General features: G+C 36.7%; 1 protein-coding gene across 1 annotated transcript in view; it reads left to right on the top strand.

Moving 5' to 3' along the window:
• The window catches only part of RARB (retinoic acid receptor beta), a 668,790-nt gene that overhangs the window by 253,458 nt on the left and 403,221 nt on the right, over positions 1 to 12,111 (top strand). The window lies entirely within an intron of this gene.

Below are 12,111 nucleotides of genomic sequence, written 5' to 3'. Positions count from 1 at the left end.
CAGTTTCTTAGCTTTTTAATTCTTGTTTGTTTCTAGTGGTCTTCATAAGAGTGTAGAAGCGTTCCTTCTTTGATAATGTTAAGTTTGTAAATTTCAGGTGACATGTGAAACCTTTTTTAAGATTTTTCTCAAAATTTTGAAAAGCGATTAGCCAGGATCAGGGTGTAATAAGACATAACGTTTTTCTTTTAAAAAATTTAAGTGCGGATGGAGTTAAGAAGCCATTGTACATTTATGATTTAATAAAATAATTTTAAAGGAAAGAAAAATAAATAGATGAAGAAAAGAGATGATGATTGAAGGTTGTGATAGTCAGGAACAGGACCAGCACATCACTTAAGTCTGACCTTCTTTGTAGAGAAGGGCCACACATTGGATGCTGAGCATTTCAGCAGCCCAAGAGACGAGGCACACATGATTCATAGTGTTCATAAGTGAAATGAAGCCAGTTACTGGGAGAAACCCCATCCTGCCTGATATTGAAACCAAAGAGAAATTTATCCAATAAGTCTTTCAGAAAGACACCATATAATGTCACGAATGACATCCTCATCAGAAACAAACACAGTGATAACCCTTATCAGTGCTTTCCTATATAGTTCCTCAATATGGACCAGTGCATCTGCCATGGCAAAATTAATTGAAAATCAATTCTGTGAAAGAAGGGAGTGTTTCCATCAGATTCGACCTTACATGGTCCAGATTGTCACTTTCTGATGGTCTGCCATCAAGCCCCTGATGGAATGTGGAGTATCCTTTTCTTACCTTGTGTCTGTGAGGTGCCTGAACTTTTTATAAAGAAAAGTGGGTAGATGTACATTCTATGTATTTTTTTTTTTGGGGGGGGGGATGTAAAAATAGGAAAGAACGTAATTTCTTCACTGTTTCTAAGAAATAGATGTAGCTTTAGGGGAATCCTCCAAAGTATTTTAAAGAGATTTTTAAGTTGTTAAAAGAGATTGATGGATCAATAATGAATTTAAAGCTATATTCTTTGAGAAGTACATGGAGGACAGCTGCCCTGTTTTTCCAGGAAGTGCGAAGTCAGGTGCTTTTTCAGCCAAGCTAGGGGGAGAATTAATACCCTTTTGTAGAAGTTGAGGTGTTTAACTATGAGATATACCTCAGTAGAGGTGGTTTTGTATAGCAATGAGCCGTAGGAGTGGTCCCAGGTAACCCAAGATCCTCCCCAGAAAGTCGTTTTGAGTCCATTATAACACAGACAGATGGGAAATAGAGGTCCCAGAGTTCCCTGTTTTAAGGTACAACTTTAATCTTTATCTCAGAAAAATTTTAAAGCAGCTGTAACTAAATGCCCACTTTGGTCATAAAAAATAAAAATCTCAGCAAATAGAGTATCCAGAGAACAACAAGCTTTGAGTAGTGTCATCCTGTGTAGGCTGAAAAAAATATAGTGTAATTTTTTAAGTTTCCATTAAAATTTTTAGCAATATCTTGGGTTCTTTAAGCCTAAAAATAGTAAATGTGTATTGATTTTTTCATTACTAAACAAAAATATGGGTAGTTCTGGAATGCAGTATTATTCATTAGATTTCAGTGTGATAGCTGAATTAGTAGATTGCTAGCAATACCTTGTATTTGAATATGTTTGGACAAGAGGCTTTGTTCTGCTATATGGTCATCTAATAAGAGTGAGGGAGGAGTCTGTGGGGGTCATCAGTCAGGAGAATATACTTTGATATCATATTTCCTGTTTTGAAATCCATGCTCCTCCATTTGACCTTGGGAAATTACCTAACTTTTTGTGTCACGGATATATCAGACACATAATAGTATATACTCCATGAGTGTCTGTGAGAATTAAATAAAATATAATATGGTATGGAAATGATCTTAAGATAGTCTTGGGCACAGACAATGCTCAATAAACATTGGCTGCTATTACTGATCTTAGTTGAAGTATATGCACTGACCCAATCCATCCATATCACAAATGCGGAACATAGGGCAGAACAGGTGAATAGGTATAACTGAGCCCAACTCCACTAGTGAGGCAGCCATCACTAGGATGTATGCTCTTCTGCCAAGAGTAAGGGAGTTATCTTTATATATCTCAGGTACAGCAAGTAACTGCTATAAACATTCAGATGGACTTCCTACTAGAGCTTAAGCTGCTTAGTAGCTGGTGCCTATATTTTATCAAGGAAAAGTAAATGAGCATTTGCTTTTTTCAAAAGAAGAATCTAAGTAGCTAAATTAAATTAAGTAAGATAACCTGGGAGACTAAACATTCGGAAGACAGAACCAGGGCTGGAGGAAAGAAAAAGTGATTGTTTCATTTGTATAGAATAGATAGAGAATTTCAGGCCCTTCCCTTCCAGCTTCAGTGCGTGCAGTTGTAAACTGATTCACCACAGAAATTAGTATTCCTACCTTGAATGTGCAGGAAAGGAATAAAATATGGGTGGGTACAAGGAAAGTGAAGGACTTGTGGTCTGAAATCACCCAGGAATTGTTAATACCTATATTAGGGGTTGTAAACTCAAAAGAGGAGAGAAACCAGACAAGAAATGCAAAAAAAAAAAAGAAGAAGAAGCTGGGCAGATGTAAAGGAAATGGCAGCCAACACTCACACCTCACACTCAATGTTGGAGAGTAGTGGTCACTATGGAAAACTGGAGATTACATGCTTGTTTTAAAAGGGAGCTACTATTCAGACCCAACTAACTGTCACCACAAGTGAAGGTAGCCAGAATATGGCTATGTCTTCCAAGTTGTTAGGAAAAATAAGAAATAGCCTTTTTAAATTTTTAAGATTTCTATTTTAAAATATTAACAATCAATTGACATATAAGACACTGTATGGGTCAACATGATAGACCAAAGAAAACACATCTGTGTGCCCAATTGAGTATGATTTCTTGAACATATTGTTTACTCACTTCATATTGATGTGAGCTATATTTTTGTTAACTAAAGACCTTTTCAAAATTTTTCAGTAAAAATGAATCCTATTGTTTAGGAATTCCCACAGAATTTTGGGAAATGGCTAAAAAGGATCCAACATATTTCATGAAGACAATTGATCTGACTAGGAAACTTCATAAGCAATATGGGGCTTCATGTCTTCAAAATTTGGATCAGAGAGCATCAAACTATTGCCCTTTGGCCAAATCTGGTCTACAGCCTAAGTTGTACTGAAACAAACCATATATATACATATATATATATATATATATATATGTATATACACACATATAGTTGTCTCTGGTTACTTTCCCATGGCAATGGCAGAACTGAGTAGCTGCAAAAGAGACCCTTTGCCCCACTAAGCCTAAAATGTTTATTATCAGACCCTTTACCGAAAAATTGACCAACCCCTGATCCCAATAAATATATCAAACAAAAATGATTATATAACTTAAAAAGTAGTCTGACAGAAGTATGTATATATGAATTCATGTGCTTGTATATAAAGTGCTGGGAGAACCTAAAGGATGGAGGGATCATTAATTCTGGGAAATGGTGTGAAAAAGGCTACACTGAAAAGACCATATTTGACTTAAACTTGAAGGGCAGAGCAGAGTTCCCCAAGTGCAAAGGGACAACTTTCAGGTTGGGATCTAGCTAATGATTTTAGCTTGTGGAAGACGCAAGGCAAAAGAGGGCTTAAAACTACCAGGAGTAAGTCAGAGAAGCAAGAGCTTTGCTCATCTTCCCTTCAGCTCTCAGAATCTCTAGATCTATATTTAAGTTTATTTTAAAAAACAGCTCCTTTGATTCAACTTTAATAGTTGAAAAATAACAAAACATATTACTGCTAATCAATGTGTGAACTACCCAGTAAAGATGGGCAATGAATATAGTCCATAAGAAAAATGTCTGAGCATGCCAATCTAATATTTTTTCTCAGGGATTGATGTTGAAAACACTAGACATTTGCTTTTTGACTTAGTGGGGTTTTAGAATTCAATCTGTCACAGGAATGTGGATTTGTTTTTCCTATGAACAGTTTGCAAAGAATATACTCCATGTGTTATAGCACTGTGCATTTTATATTTATTTTAAAATTCAGTAGTAATGTGTACATAGTAAGTACTTAGTAAATATTTATTGAGTTAATAGATAAGCTATTCAAAATAATTTATTCAATTCCTATTCATTCTTCAAGGTTTATCTGTTGAACATTCCAGAATTATCGTTTGATAAGAGGACCAGGGATGGTAGCACTAGAAGTATTCGGAGACCATTTGGAGGTTCATGGTACTTTTTGAAGGGTTACATTCAAGAGAGTAGCTTGCACGTTCTTCCATGTTCTTTCTCGTACATTATAGTTCAGCCCTAAGTAAGGCAATAGTGTGCCAGATAAGCCCATGCCTCATTCTAATTCAGCATGATGTTTTCTTGTGTTTCTTTGAAGGCTAGCCAAGAATTTAGTTATGTATTAGTTAGGATAATGCAAATTGAACATTAGCAACAAAGAAACCCAAAATGCAATTTAGATCAGTTTCAATATCGGATCTCACATTACATTGTTTTCGATGACGTCGTGTCTTTGTGAAGCTTGCTTTTCAGAAAAAGTTGTGATTTTTAAAAGTAAATAAGCATTGTGTAAAACTCAACATTGAATAGGAAATGAGGTTGATGGTATATGAGAACTTAAAGCTCAACAGATGCATAAATCTCATTAGTAAATAACCATGTCTATATAAGAATAAGGATATTTCTATCTCAACTTTTTTCAAGTGCCTGCTAGATAATTAAGACTTGCGTATTTAAGTTTCTTGAACCTAACTACTTGGAAATGAAATCATTAGATATTTATTTTGGCCTAGGGGCACTGTGAAAAGATTGCTTAGACTTAAGGGTGCTATGAACTGAGAAAGTTTGGGAATCTCTGCCCTGGGGCATTCTTGCATGTAAAATGCACGGTATAAGCTAGCTTGAAGGTGTGTCCATGCTCAAGCTTATTGCAAGAGAAAGGAGAGTATGAGAGAGGCAAGTCTACTCTCCTGGAGGTTTCTATCTGGTACTCTAATATCACTTTCCTCATGTTCTATTAGTGAGATCTTAGATAAATGGTCATAAGTAATGGCTACTGTGGCTGGGAAATGTAACATAACTAGCTGATCATGGTCTGAGCAGCTAGGAAGAAAAGAGAATTAATTTGATGGATAGTTAAATCTCTGTATAGTCTACCCTCTGGCTAATTAAAGAACACTGTCCACTTCCCCAAGGGAAGAATCCAATGTCCCCAACCACTTATTTCATCAGCCTCAAATCCAGGATCTCTGGTGATACTCAGTCATTTGCATCACATCAGGCCTGGAGTTAGCTCCTCCTGGACTGGGCAGCTACATAATAAAAAGCAAGTCATGTACACCATCAGCACCCCGCCACACACACACACACACACACACAACACACACACATACACACACACGCACACACACAACACAAGTACAAACAGAATGGCAACTCAAGGACAAGTATAACTATATTAAAAACAAACAAAAAAACTGCCATTTAAATAAAAGAATTTTTCCACAGCAATAGTGGAATTCTCCTGCATGGGCATTGGGAATATACTTTGACCTTGCAATGGGGGGATTGGCAGGAGTTTCTTGATTAGCCTGTTTCTGCTTTCTGGCTAAAATGTTCTTGCCCACTATTTTCTGTGGCCTCTGCCTTCATCCACTGACAGGTCCTTTCTTGTCCTTATCTTCCATTATTTTATTTAAGGTAGACATTAGGGCATCTGTTACACAACCAAGTTTCTGCTGGTGTCACTTTGAGGGACTAAGAGTCCACTTAAAGCTTAAATACTCACCGCCATTGCAGTCTAGTCCTGTGGGGTTTTTGGCACTATCAAGTTCCTCCAAATCGTAGTAGGCTTCTCATCTATTTATGTCCACTTTCTTGTGCCAGCAACTGCACTCAGTGTTCTTTGCTAGACATATTTCCTCTACTTTTTTTAGTTTCCGTGCTCTAACCATGTCTCTCGTTCACATTAATGGTGGCTCTATTGAAGCCACTTGAAACATCAGAGTTTGGAGGGAAAGAAATATCTGTATTACCTTTTCCAATCATGTAAATCTAGCACCCAGCTGCTGGATTGCCTTCATTCTCTCATGTTTCTGCTTCACACCAGGAACTTCTTGTCTGAACCCATCTCTTTCTTATAACATCTTGTAAGGAGCTGCTGACATCCACTAATAGTCTGGCTCTTTATAACCACTGTTCTTACAGGTTTAGCGTTTGTAGATCCAGCTATTCATCCATGTCATCTAGATTTCCTTTTTTCCATCTCTCCCATTTACCATCTGTAATGTTGATTTAGTTTTAAGGTTGATTCTTCATATGGCTATGAGAGAGGCTCCTTTCCCGTGACTTTCTCTATAACTTTCCAAGAAAAAGCCAATAGCAAACATCTTCTCGTATCTTACTGGTCGGAATATTGCAGTCTTGAACCAATGAGTATGAAGGATAACTTTTGAATAATCCGATACACCCCTTTAGTAGAGTAAATTATTTAAACTATGTAGGTCAATCAGGGAGGACCATGCTGAATGCTAAGCACCTAAGTCCACTGCAAATGAGACTTGACAAAGCTGAAAGAGTCCTAGCACTGGCAATGTTAAGGGCTAAATGGCATTTCAAAGTCTTTCCTAGCCCTAGACCTCTGATTATTCAGCCATGAAATCTGAGGAAAGGTAGAGAATATAAATAACTGTAATTAAGCTTTCTTTTTTTTATCTTAAATGCATTTGGTACCCCTTTTTTCAAATCAATGCCCTAAGTTCCTTATAGTAATCTTGGCAGGCAAGTATGTTAAACTGATGAGTAGAAGACAAATTTTATTTAGCTACCTGTTTTTACCATTATAAGTTAATCAGTGACCTCTGGTGATTTTAGCAATGGTCCTTTGATGTCCTTTATTTCTCTAGTTCCCCAGTTTTCTTTAATATTTATCACTGTATAGTGAAAATGTGCACTTAGAACATTAATAGATATTTAATCCTTTACTAGCAATTTTATGGAATGTACACAGCAGTCTCTCTTCACAACCTTTACAAGCATAATAGATTTGGGGATTCAAATCAACCGTTACAGAATGTTTTTTTCCCTTTGAAGCAAAATGGACTATTTCAGACATTTTTCTGAATGTATCTCCTAACTTTTCTGTCTTGTTCCTGGCGAACCTGTTAAGCATATCCACTGAAATTCAGCTTTGAAGTTTTGACCTGGAGATAAACGTAGATTGAGCTATTCGTCTTCTCTTTTCCTTTGATTGATGTTCCTTATTTGTGGACCACCGGTTTTCTTACCCTCCTAGTAGTTGTTAGACCAGCTGCAGCTGTCCTGTAGTCCACGTAAAAACTGGGATCATTCCATTAGGTCACCTCTAAATTCCTTATGTATTTTTTAATGGATTAGTCGTTTCTGATTTTGTTTTTCTTTGAAGTATACCATTCATGTGGCTAATATAGAAAAGACAAATGACTTTCATGGGAATTTTAGTACTAATTACTTACATGTTAGACTTTATTGTTTAGCTTTTAGTGACTGACGAAAATCTTTGGTGAAGATCATCTAGTTTTCTACTGAGTTCCACATACAGATTTAAATGAGGAATATCAGACATTAAATAAAGCCGTAAAAAGTTTCTAATAGTTCGTGATTCTTGAATGATGAGGACAGCTGAGATTTAGGGTTAGAGGGCTCTCTTTTAAACAAAGGTGCTTTATCCAGACATATGTAGTATTCTTAAGTAAATAATAAACTTAAAGAAAGATTAGTTTTAATCAGGGCATCTGAAATGAGAAGGAGGTAATCAGTGGGACAGAAAAAAGTTTTTGACAGCTGAACACTTTCATGTATTCAGTCAACAAATGCTTATTGTTTGCTTGAAAGGGTACTCCACTAGGCAGCATGTCTTCATTGAAGAGCAAATCAGACCAGCCCCTGTTCTCATGAGAAGTCGTCTAATGGGAAGACAGAATGAAAGCAAATAAAGACACACAAAATAAAATTAGAGCGTGTATTAATTGCTGTGAAAGGAAAGAACTAATTTATATGAGAGAGAGTAGCAAGAGCAAAATCGATGTTCAGTTGGGTGGGCAGGAATGATCTCTCTGAGGAAGGGACTTTCAACAGTATTGCTAGATTCAGATATTTAAGAACAAAGGAGAAAGAAGACAGTAAATTTAGTACTCTAAAAGTAGGATTAAATCTTTATAGTTGTGAACGTTTTAAGTTTTAAAGAAAGTTCACTCTTTTTGTCTTTGAAATTATCAATGTGAAAACTCCTCAATCAGCAACTTTCAGTAGCTCTATATGCACATAATTCAAAGAAGCCTGTTCTAGGCGTTCAATAAATATTTGTTGACTTGAATTGAACTTTGATTCTCTCCAAACTTTGATTAATAACCTTTGTGCAAGCCAATACAGAGGTATCAGCACCATCGCTCTGGAAAACATCTTGATTTTGTTTTTAAACACATGGCTTTTGTGTACAGTTTTTAGTGACTTCTCCAAGGAGGATTTTGAGGGAAGTGTGTTTCTCGGTGACGTTCCCCTGAACTCAAGTGAGAAATGAGCTATATATAAATGGATCCGTTCTCAGTTGGTTCACTGCCTGTTGAAATTATAGTTAAGTACATAGATTCTTATTATAATTTTTTGCTGCTCTGGTGTGTGTGATATATTGAAGTGTTAGCTCCTTTGCCTTCTTTTCATTAAAAACATCATAAAACATTTAGGGTCTGTGCAGAAATTGCTATGACCTCTATTTATAATTGAAGAAAGCAATGTTTCCTTTAAAATATTACCAGAGAGCAGTATTCCTGATTACAAGACCCTGAAGTCTGCTAACCAGATTTGTGCAGATTTCCATTCTCTTGTGTACAATTACTAAAATGATTGGAAAGGAAGACCATCAGAAAGGGAAAGAAATCTGGTAAGTCAGGAGATTTGAAGCAAGCTTGTAGGAGCTAGGTTTAATGTTTTGTTTTGTTGTGGTTCCAGTAACAGTAACCTCTATTTTGTAAAGATTGCTAAATAAGCCTGGTACCTCTGTATTTTTCCTAAACGACGAGGCCTCCAATTAGCTAGAACCTTTCTTTGCCACAGCATCTCTAACCTTGTGTGGATAGGAATCCCCTGGGATTCCTTTGTTCCAAAGCAGATTCTGATTCAAGGGTCTGGAGTGGGAATGGAGACTGCAATTTCAGTGCTGCTGTCCCCAGATCACAGGTTAAATAGCAAGGCTCTAAGTGATGACTGTCATCTCCTGAAAGGTAAACTGGATCATTTACCATTGGAACACTAGCTTTGTATTTACAGTCTGACTAGTTTTCTCCATTCCCTGAGGCACTGTTTTTTGGATGACTTGCCAGAATTGCTCAGGTAAGTTATTCCGTAGTTGCTTCTTTCATCTGAGAATTACTCCTCAAGGCAACAAAAATGATCTTTGATCATTTCTTCTCCTTCACACACCACATTCAATGCATCAGCAAGTCCTGTCAGCTGTACCTTTCATAGTACACCCCAAATCCATCCTGTTCTCTACATCTCCACCATACCATTCCAGTTAAATCCATCAACATCTTTCACCTGGGCTCTAAAAGGGTCCCCTAACTTATGTCCCTGCTTCTTCTGCTCTTGCCTTATAGCAGCTAGGTGATCTCTGTAGGGTATAAATCAAACTATGTCACTCCCTGCTTAGAATCGCTCAACAGCTTCACCTGTACTCAGAATAAAATCCAAACCCATGACTATGACATAAAAGTTCTACCTTTTCTGACCCTACAAATCTCTCTCACTTTGTCCCAGGCCCCACTGAGCCTCACTCATGGAACACAACACCCCGATTTCCTTCCTCCCTCTGAGCTTTGCCCTGGCACTTCTCTCTGCCAAAAAGGCTCTTCCAACAGTGTTGGTGCCTTCCGACCCTTCAGGTCTCTTCCTCCAAGTGGCAGTCCCTCAAGGCCCTTTGAAAAGTCACTGTACCCCATTTCTATATATTTAGACTGCCTGCTTTATTTCATTTTTAGCCCTTATCACTGACTGAAAGTATCTTTTTATGTCTCTGTTTATTTTCTGGCTCCCACCATCACACTAGAATATAAGCTCTTTGAGGGCCTGTCATTTAGTAGGTGGTGGGGGTGATATTGAGGGGGAGGGAGGGAAGAAAGAAAGAAAGAAAGAAAAAGAAAGAAAGAAAGGAGGGAGGCAGGGAGGGGAACAAACCAACACCTTGGATCAAAACATTCCCCATTTTTCAGTTTGATATTGAGTACTCTTGTTCTAGGAAAGAGAGACAGAAATTACCATGTATAGTTTAAAGGTTTAAAAAATATTTTATTATAAAGAATAGTACATTTCTGTGTTGAGTTTTAATAACATCATTAACTTTTATTTCCAGAAACTCAAATGAGTTGATAAAAAAAGCGCCATTGGGGAAATTTACAGAAGAATGGCGCTTCTAATAAAGTCTCTCCACGATGGATAATGCATTTGTGCTGACAGAGCTCTAGGCCTGCTGTGTGGGGATATAGAGAAAGCAATTGCTAAAGGGTCAACTAAGGCTAGCATGGTCTCTGGTCACAGGCAGAATGGAGTACTCTAGTCACTTTTGTGTTAACGTGCTGCCTTTGTCCTCAGCATAGGATGTTCTAATCTGCAGACAACCCAACACCCAGAAAGCAAGAATTACCTACCTTGGAATAATTGATTCCATATCAGGTGGTACAAAGAATGTGCACTTCAGAGTCTCCCATGTCAGCATGTAAATCTTGGCTCGTTGCTTATAGTCACATGACTTTGAGAAAGTCCCTGGACCTCTCTGAGCCTCCTTATTCTCACCCGTAACATGAAAATAAGAATCTGTTATAATGAGGTTTTAAAGTCATTTATGTAAAGTACCTAGACATATTTCTGGGGACACTAGGGACTATGAAATGGTAAGTTTAGGGTTAGACTTTATTTTGCAATCCATGTAAATGGCATCATCATTTATATTTTAGTTGTGTAAATAGTTCCCAGGAGCACCAATTCAGACATATACTTTTACGTAGAATGTGATATAAATGGTAGTCCTGGCGTTATACAGAGAGGCAGGCCCTGGTGAACTAGACAGCCAGAACAGTCTTCTCATTGAAAGCCACTAAATATGCAGGTGAGTTCCAAGTCAAGTATGGAGAAAAGAATAAAGGACTCGAGGAAATTTTAAGAAAGCGATATAGAAAACAACATATCAAATTAAAAATTATAATAATTAAAAATAAAAACTCAATGGATGGGGTGCTCAGCAGATTAGAACCTGCTGAAAGGAGAGTTAGTTGATGAGAAGCTAGAGATGAAGAAATTACATAATTACCTGAGGAAGACACAATGATGGAATCTATAAAACAGAAATTAACAGACATAGACGATAGGATGAGAAGGTTCAACATAGGTTCTAATGAGGAGTTGTCAATATTTGAAGAAGAAAAAAAGAACAGTGTTTAACCCATCATATAAATCTAGTGAATTAGAATTTGGTGTTTTCATAAATACTTTTTTCTCCTTTTAGTATTGCACTCCATATGTTTCATGCTGTTTTACTCGATATAGAGGATAAACTATTAAAGCAGCAGATAAGTTTAGTGAGGAAAGGATTATGTCAATTATTCCACACTTTTAATCAATTTTTTTCTGTGTTTAACTATTAGAAACATGATTTCTACTTTTGAGTTTTCATACAAACATGGACTTATGTTTTATCGTCCTCAATATATATTTTAAAGTATCAATAGAGTGTGTCTCTTTGTAAAGAAATGGTTTCAGTTTTCCTGAGCTTCCATTTGTTTAAAACAAAGTCTGGAGTATAAATATATTTAGCCAGCACATTTAGAATTAGATTATGTAGGTTCTATTTGCATTAAAATAACTAATCTCAAGACCCAGATGAAGTAGGTTTAATAGTCCTGCTCTTTGCATTTAAACTTGCTCACTTTAACCCTTCAATTTGTCTAGATGATAGGCCAGAAAATGTTTAATTATAAATAAAAGATCAGAGCAATGATTAATTCTTGGCATATAGTTAGTATTATAAGTATTTGTTGAATGACTGAAATAATGACTACTATAAATTAACTTCAAGCTTTA

This window comes from Rhinolophus sinicus, linkage group LG10, assembly GCF_036562045.2.
Source record: "Rhinolophus sinicus isolate RSC01 linkage group LG10, ASM3656204v1, whole genome shotgun sequence".
Taxonomy (NCBI): Eukaryota; Metazoa; Chordata; class Mammalia; order Chiroptera; family Rhinolophidae; genus Rhinolophus; species Rhinolophus sinicus.
This window is presented reverse-complemented; position numbering and strand designations above follow the sequence as displayed.